We start from the raw sequence: 9538 nt of genomic DNA, 5'->3' as shown, positions 1-9538 counted from the left end.
GAGAGAGAGAGAGAGAGAGAGAGAGAGAGAGAGAGATCTTCCATCTGCTTGTTCACCTCCCAAGTGGCTGCAACTGCCAGGGCTGGGCCAGCCCGAAACCAGGAGCCCAGAGCTTCTCCCAGTCGCCCACGTGGATACAGGGGCACAAGGACTTGGGCCATCCTCTGCTGTTTCCTAGGAGCATTGGCAAGGATCTAGATAGGAAGTGGAGCTGCCAGGACTTGAACCATCACCCATATGGGATGCCAGGACTGTAGGCAGAGGCCTAACCTTCTATGCCACAGCGCCAGCCCCACAAAAAATATGGAGTTGATACTTGTGGGAAGGTACATTTATTTTATTTCATTTTATTATTTATTTATTTATTTTTTTGACAGGTGGAGTTAGACAGTTGAGAGAGAGACAGACAGACAGAGAGAAAGGTCTTCCTTCCGTTGGATCACCCCCAAAATGGCCACTACGGCTGACGTGCTGCGGCCGCACGCTGTGCTGATCTGAAGCCAGGAGCCGGGTGCTTCCTCCTGGTCTTGCATGTGGGTGCAGGGCCCAAGAACTTGGGCCATCCTCCACTGCGTTCCCGGGCCACAGCAGAGAGCTGGACTGGAAGAGGAGCAACCGGGCAGAACCCGGCGCCCCAACCAGGACTAGAACCCGGGGTGCAGGCGCTGCAGGCAGAGGATTAGCCTAGTGAGCTGCGGCGCCATCCTGGGGAGGTACATTTGAAACAATAATTTAGTTACCACCAAACCAAGAAAGCAAGTCTGGCTTGTCCCTGCCCCCGACTCCCCTGATGTTGGCTCCTGACTGTTAATTGAGGGGGTGCATTTATACAGTGAGCATAGCAAGAACACTGAGCACAGAAAGAGATGTAGAAATGCAATAGCCACCGGATGTCAGGTGTATATTTTAACTCTCTGAGTCACTCCTCCTGTCTGGAGTAAGAAAATAAGGCCTGCTTCTCAGAGATTGGTATGACATATTTTGAAAGAATGCACTATGTCTGGCACAAGATGGGTGCTAAGAAAATAACAGTTATTAGCTGTCTAATTAGGAGCTGAATGACTTTTGTGATTCTTTTTAACATCTGTAATTTCTTCATTCCTTGCATCATTGTTAATTTTAATTCTTGAATATGTGTGTATTCATTACAGTTATGTAGCACATGCTTATTTCTTCATGCCTTTAAGGACTATTTCCTTTTGCTGTTTTCAATAGTTTATTTTAAAAATAAAGAAACAATAGAATAACTGGGCCACATGAACACAATATGCCATGAGAGAAATTAATTCACTAATGGAGGATTTCCAGAATGTTCCCGTCTTCACAAACAACCCAACATAAAGGCCTTCTGTCTCGCTCAGGATGAGACTTCACAATCCAATTATTTTTGCTGTCAGGAAGCATTTTCTTCATTTCTAGTAAAAATTTACTTAATTTCAGCTTGTAACATGCTAAACACTTCACTTGTCTCTGACTCACTGGATGTACGTGTGCACTAAAGTGCTTCTGCCCTGCTTTTTGGCTCCCCACTCTCTTTCTGTCTCACTGACTGTGGCGTTTCTCTTCCTCAGTATCTTTATGACCAAAAGTGTGTCTGTTTTGCTGTCATCACTTGTGATGCTCCTTTGCAACTAAGAATGTGTGAATTACCTGGATTACAACAGACACTCACTAAACCAAATTCCTTGCATTTTAGGTTTTAAGAAACAGGAAACATAGTGGTAAAAATCAGAGCCACGAAGAAATTATTTAAAAGGACGAGAAAGTCCTTCAGGGTTCACCCAGGTATCAGCATATGAGTTGCACAGTCCCTGGTGGTGCAGTTGTCTCCAGAGCCATCTATGTTCACATTTATCAAAGACAGCCTAAGGTCCTGCAAGGTCTAGGCAAAAATATAATAAATAAGTAATGAACAACCATATTTATTAAGCCTCTCCATATGAGGGGAAGACCAGTACAACTTGGAAATAATTATTTTATTTTCTAATTATTTTTAGTGATTTAAAGAGAGTTGGTAGTTACTTAAATGAAAGGAAGAATCTTATACAGAGAGAGAGAGAGAGAGAGAGAGAGGTCTTTTATGTTCTGGTTTACTCCCCAAATGGCTGCAATGGCTAGGCCAAAGCCAGGAGCCAAGAACTCCATCTGGGTCTCCTATGTGAGAGCAGAGGCCCACAAATAGAGGCCATCTTTCACTGCTTTCTTGGGCACATTAAAGCAGGGAGCTGGATCAGAAATGGAACAGCCAGGACTCAACTGATACTCCATTATGGGATGTTGGTGATACAAGTGGCCACTTAACTTACTACACCACAATGCCTGCCCCTGGAAATAATGTTTTAAAACAGAGTGAATGTTGAAGCACTTTGTTGTTTTGCTTTTCTGGTTGATTTTCAGTTATCAACTTTGGGTTTTATTGGAATGCCTCTTTTTTACATCTGTGGGTATTCTAGATGTATTAGTTAAAATTCTTCTGATTCCAGTAAAAGAGGAATAAAAAAGTTTAAACATTATCGTTTCATGTAAATGGAAGTTTAGGGGTAGGACAGGCTTCAATGTTGGTGGAGCCAATTACTGAAAAATGCCATAGAATATTTAGGGTTTTCCAACTCTCAGAAGATGGAGAGACAGATTTATGTTCTGATTAGGGCTTTCTACCATGGCAGGACGGCTGACACAGTTCTAGGGACCCAGTCCTCCAAAGGCAATGCCAGGAAGAAAAAGAGAGAACCCTTTCTGAGGAACAGATAGTGTTTCACAAAAGCCTTACACCTCAGTGGCCAGGACCCATAGTTGAAGGATAACAGTGGGAAACATACAATTGCACTAAACCGGTCAGGCTGGGATCTGAGTGTGAGGATGTGTGGGAGAAGGGTGGAGAACTTAGAGAGGAGCCAAGGGAATGCTCCTTCCTCCTCTGAAGGCTCCATCTGCTGATGATAGATCAACAGAAGAAAAGACATGCAAACGTTCTGATAGCACATGTGCAGGAGAGCCACACAAAGTCTGAAACACAGCCCAGTGGCTGCAGCCTTCGTGCAGTTCAGGAGTAGTAGGAGCTGGGGCTCCTGACGGGGTGGTGACCAGCTAGGGTGGGGGTGTGTGTGTGTGTGTGTGTGTGCAGTGAGGGGAGGAAATGCCCTGTGGACGGTCAAGCACAGGTTGTTGTCTTCACAGATACAAGCCCCAGGTGAGGGCCCTCTGGAAGGTGACATCCTGTGGCTCATTCACCAACGTAGGCTTCCGATCCAGATCCAGATTTCCTCCACTAAAAGGCAACTTTCAGAACCATTCCTGTATCTGCAGTTTCTCTGATTAGCCATCTTGATAGGTGGCAAAGAAGTATATTTTGAGGTATGATAGTCTGGTTTACTACACTTAGAAATACTGTGCCAGTGTCAAGAAAAAAATTAGGGAATGAATACTGCTAGCCATCACAAAACACACCGAACACCGGAGTAAGGAAAAGAGTTTATTGGGGAAAACTCAGTAGACCAGAGGGAAGGGGCGAAGAGGGAAAGAGAGAGAAGGAGACTGTAAGAGAGAGAAACAGAGAGGAGAGAGAAGAGAGATGAGAGGAGGAGAGGAGCCAAGAGAGCAGAGAGAAGCCAAGAGCAAGTGTTCAGGAACAGGCCCTTTTAAAACTTTGCCTGAGGGCAGGCAAGGAAGCAGGAGCAGCGAATCCCATAAGGTTGGGGGTGGAGCTTGGCACAGGTAGTTTGGGCCATGTAGCTACCTGGGTTTCAGCAATGGCTGGGGGGGGGGGGGGGCGCTAGAGCTTGGGATGTAAATCAGGGTATACATCGCGCCAAAGATAAAACTGCGCCAGTTTCCTAACAAATACCATGTGAGCAACCAACAGTGTCTAACGCAATAGGATTCTTTGAACTTATTTGACATTCTCAACAAAAATATAACAATAGACAATGTTCTACATATTCCAAACCAATATCCATGAAATGTGGAGGTCTTAAATATTCAGGAGGATTTTTGTTTATGTTCAGTAGTTTTCTTACTCTAGTTGTTGTCATTGAAATTTTCGTTAATTTCTTTTTTTTAAATTAATTTATTTGAAAGGCAGAGAGACAGTGGCAGAGAGAGAGAAAGAGACACACACACACACACACACACACACAGGTCTTCCAACCACTGGTTCACTCCCCAGATGACTGCAACGGCCAGAGCTGTGCCTATCCGAAGCCAGGAGCCAGGAGCTTCTTCAGGGTCTCCCACGTGGGTGCAAGGACTCAATTTCTTGGGCCGTCTTTTGCTGCTTTCCCAGGTCATAGCAGAGAGCTGAATCAGAAGAGGAGCAGCCAGGACTCGAACCAGCACCCCATATGGGATGCTGACACTGCAGGCGCTGGCTTTACCCACTATGCCACAGTACTGTCCCCTGTTAATTTCTTTTTAAAAGAAATCATCTTGCCCTGAGCATACAGCTTATAAAGTTTTCCTATGACTTTTAAGTCAAGTGTGTTTAAAATAGTTCATGGAAAATGAGATTACGTTATAAACTTGTTTTGGTGCCAAACAGTTTGGAAATCTATGCATATAAGAGGTATTCAAAAAGTTCACGGAAATGTATTTGTTGAAAAGTTGTGCATGGATTTCCAAGTTTTTTCTTGCATTATGATGAATTTATCTTTTAATTCTGTTTTTTCTACAAACTTTAAACAGTAACCTTGTGTAAGCATAAGTTGGAAGGTATATTCCTCCAGTAATCCAGAACACTTGGAATGTGAACTTGATGCCAGTTTATATAAAATAATTCCTTCAAAAATAACATGGCAAGGTCAAGAGAACAGGAACAGGCATTCGCAGCACACCCCAGGTATTGTGCTCCAGGTTTAGAATAGTTGTGGTTTCACCCCTTTCCCGGAAATAAAATATTGGGTTTTGTAAAGGATATGGACACCATGTGCACCAGGAAAGGGATTTGAGAGGATAACCTTTTCTCTGCGGGGGGAAGGCTCTATATTTTGCTACTAATGACATAACAGAGATTGTTTATTGTAAATCACTGCTGTCCTTTCTTCAGGTCCAGTGAATGTATTACCAGTGAACATTTGCTCTATAGTTCTCAGTGCGCTGAACCCATGGCCTTGCATCACCACCCAGCACTTGTAGCCAACAAGACAGGAAGTATAAGAAAGTCCTTGGTATCTTTGTGAAAAGATTTGAAATTATTCTAGGTAGTTCATAGGTTTCAAGAAAACTGGAGCCAAATCTTTGTAATTCATCTACTTCCCACAAATTGCAGTGTAATTTATACTGAGGAAGATTCCAGGCAATTGCTCCAAGACACAGCATTGTCTACACATGAAAGAACTTTTTGGGACTTAACATCAATGCTGTGCAGCGCAGGTGTTGCCCACAGCCTGGGTAGTCAGACTTGTTCACAGTGAAACTTTCCCAGCTATGTTAATACTCATTTGGCAGTTGCCTGCATGATTGCCTCCATCAGTTAGTAGTCATACAGGAAATCTTAATCCTCTGCAAATGTAGGCATTCATAACGAGGAATCCGTTGTATGACCCTCAGTAGAGACAACTCTTCAGATGCCACTGGCATTGAGGGCAGCAGGTCTGTATTTAGTCAGCCTCAGGGAGTCCTTGAACTCCCTAAAGAGAAGTCCAGAGGGACAGGAAATGGCATGAGACCGAGGGCAGCACATGAATGCATGTAATGAAGTACGGGCATCCTTCAGTGGCTGCCTTTCATTACACTGGCCCCATGTACCGGCTGCACCAGATGGTGCTCTCATGGTTTCCATCAAGGCAGAAACATGATGAAGAAGGGGAGGAGAAAAATGAATGAAAAAAATAACACCAGTCTGCACAGCTGAAAATAATTATGATTATGTAGCTAATGACCCAGGGAATTAGACAAAGCCCAACTCATTGGAACTCAGGCCACATGCAGACAAATGTCACAACTTAATGACAGAAGATGAATTGTTTTATTTCCTCTGTGGTAACCCATGGAGAATGATGATTCTTCTTCTTGAACCACAGTCTTCGAACGGAGTTATAGGGAGACCCATGTGATGAGTACTTTTTACTTTGAAAGGGAATTGAATTAAAGATTGACTTAGACTATTTAAAAAGTCAAGAAACTTCCGTAAATATTATATTGATATTCATTTTGCCTGTGGGAGTACCAGGCAGCAACCCAAATGGTGTAGGAGGCAGCCATTCTTCAACCAAAATATTGATTACACACTCCTTGGAAAGGTCAGATCTTGCCCTTCTCTTGTGGTCATTAAAAAGTGTTTATTGAGATTCTCCTCTGTATGTGGCTCTGCTTAACAACCTGTGATGGAAAGGTAAAAAAGATACTTCCTTCCCAGCCAGGAGGCGCTCACACTGTACAAATATTGATTGGAGGTAGATGACTGATTGATGTGCCCTAGAAGCCTTGCAGAGTTCTGGAAATTCTTACTTTCTCCCATCAGACCAGTGCAAGCTAATATTCAAATTTTGGTAGTTCAAGTATTCATTCTGTAATTCATTAACTCATTCATTCAGCAATTCATTACTGAATATCAATCATGTGTCATGCACTGTGTTTGCCACTAGGATTAAAGAGAGCAACAAAATTTTAATATAATTAAAACATATGAACATATAATGTATTAAGCTGTGACTTGTTTTTAAAAGTGCTCAATCTGAAGTTTAGAACCCCATGGGGGAGTTGCTGCCTGTCAGAAAGGTTCTGATGAGAAAAGGTTAGAAGTAGGAGTGTCTCAACCAGTTAGGAAAAAATTGTAGACCAGATGCCACTAATATTTTGAATCTTAAGGAGCATATTTACAAAACTGCATCGGTAGAGTGAGTAGCTTTGTAGTTTGGCAATGGAAGATCAACATTTTCAGGGCTGTAGTTGGCTTAAATCCAGCTGAAAGGGTAAAAAGTGCAGCCCCTCCCCATCTGCTGGTTCATGGAAATCAGTTAGGCTCTCATTTAATTTGATGAGTTAGGATCTCATTTAGTTTGCTGGGAGACAGGTGTCCCTATTGCTGAAGCAGCTACTCCATTGGAAACTAGCCACAGTCTCGGGCACAAGTCATAAATTTGGCTGTATGGTAGGATTCAGTTTACAAAATGGTCTTAAGAGTCCCAGGGCAAGAAATTAGGGCCAGAACTGGAAATCTGTAGGTGTGTGTCCCATCTGACAGCCAGGATTCCAAACTGCTCTCCGTGTACTGTCTACCGATTCTTCCAGACTGGAAGATCTGCCAGGAAGAGACTCAGGAAAAAAAAATGTGCTGGAGACTTTAACACTCAAATTTTAACAATGATAAGCCTTATTGGATAGGGCCTTACTCCTTTCTGTCTCTTTTTATGCATATTACAAATAATAAGAAATGCCAAGTGCTTCCAAAAAGCATCTTTAAGAGTAGACTATCACAGACAGAATATCATAGCTAGGAAAGCCATCACCGTTCGTGAGCGTCTGTTACTGGCAAAGAGAGAAGAGCAAGAAGCAGGAAGACCGTCTGCTCTCATGGGCACTTACTAGCTGTGTGGCCTGGGAAAATTGCAGAACCTTTCTAGTCCTTATTTCTTCCTCCTGTCAAGTAGAGGCAATCATATCAGCCCACAGTATCACAAGGACTGAGTGAGTTAATGCATGTAGTGCGAGTTACAACAAGGCCTGGTATTTAATGAAGGTTCCATGTGAGTCATGTTGCTGTGTCCCAGAAACCACGCCATATCAACAACAACAACAAACAAAAAAACCCACATCATTTATTTCTGACCTGAATTCGACACAGATAAAAAAATATTGCTTTCTTTGTAGCTGAGGACACTACACTTTAGAATGGCAAAGGATGGAAAGGAATTCAGGACAGTTACTGAGTGTGCCGAATGTCAAACCAGCTCTCTGTCCTGGAATTATTGTCTGAGATCATTCAGCTGAGTAGCAGGCACAGGGTGGGGAGTGTAGCCCAAGATCCCAGGTTCTCAGGTGGATACTTTGTATGTTATGGAGACCACAGAAATGTCTATTTTCAGATTTTGTTAGTTCAGAGGACAAGTATTTATAGGTTAGTAAATAATGCTAATTTTCTGATTCCCTACTCAAAATAATGAACTAAGATCTGGGGAGATTTCATTTTTTAACTTCCAAAAAGTCTTGTTACTATGTCCAAAGTATTGTACTAAATCCTGGAATCATAGTGATAAACAATAAGAACAAGGTAATTACTGACAAAGTAAATTTTAATAACTCGTATTGTTTTTTATGTCATCACCTTCACAAAATCATAAACTTGGTTTTGATCCTTTAGACTTTTACTTTTTAGAATTATACTTGTTGGTAATCTTTTCATATGAACTACGACAATAATCTTGAGAGATTAAGCAAGCACTTAAAGGGAGCAGTTATTTTAGTTATGGTTCTATTGGACACTGTCCCTTATGATCTGTGCATCAGGAGAGGAGGGTCAGAGAGAGGTGAGATAGGCGGTACCAGAATGCAATTAGATGGGCAGGGTCAGTGCTCATGTTCTAGAGCACAGTACGGTGACTGGAGTCAACAATAAGCCATAATATGTCTCAAAGTAGGAGAGAAGAGTTGGAAGGTTCTCACTATGTGCAAATGGCAAACTGCTTTCCCAGGCCATAGCAGAGAGCTGGATCAGAAGTGGAGCAGCGGGGTCTTGAACCAGCGCCCATATGGGATGCTGGCGCTTCAAGCCAGGGCGTTAACCCACTGCACCTCAGCACTGGCCCCTGATCATTACACATTTTATATACAGGTCGAATTAGTGTACTGCGCCCGTAAATAAGCATAAATATGTCAATAAAAAACTGTCTGTGCATATTCATGATCCATCATGAAAGTAGACTCTGGTGTGGGCTTAAAGTCATGACAATTCCATGACTTTAAGACCCCTTGAAAGAGAGAACCTAACGAAAGCTCGCATGAGCAGTCTGTGAACCAAGGAGGTGGCACACTGATATTCCCACATCATCATTCATACTAATCAGATATGTCTCATTTCCGGAGTGCAGAGATCAGGAATTTTGGCAACCATCTGGGTAATACAAGTCCCTCCCCAAGGATCTTGTAAATTTCTGCCCATATGTTCCCTGTAAAATTGCATTGCCCACGGCTTTCTTCCCACAGCTCGTATCTCAAAGATGACCAACCATGCGGATCTTGTGACAGGGCCTTCAGCCTTCCAGGAGTAAGGCTATGTTATCTGTCTCACTGAGACGTGGTGCTGGCTTCCCTGAGAATAATAATGGCTATGTTGTAGGACACCAAACTGACAATACACAGTGTCATTTTAAAGAGGTCCTTGTATCATAAGCACACACACTGCCCCATTCTGTCTTCCAGGATGCCACCAGAAACAAGCTTTCAGAACATGGAGTCTGATATGGCTCTCTTCAGCTAGGGAACCTCTGTGGAGAAAGGCAGATGTGCATCTACGTATTTGGAGTATCCTGTAAGTGTCATTTTTAACAACTACAAACTAAGACTTGCTCCTTACAAATGTGGTTTTAAAAATGTTAGTGATCCT

The sequence above is a fragment of the Oryctolagus cuniculus genome, chromosome 10, assembly GCF_051225735.1.
Source record: "Oryctolagus cuniculus isolate XC-2025 breed Fujian yellow rabbit chromosome 10, ASM5122573v1, whole genome shotgun sequence".
NCBI lineage: Eukaryota > Metazoa > Chordata > Mammalia > Lagomorpha > Leporidae > Oryctolagus > Oryctolagus cuniculus.
Note: the sequence above shows the minus strand (reverse complement) of the source record.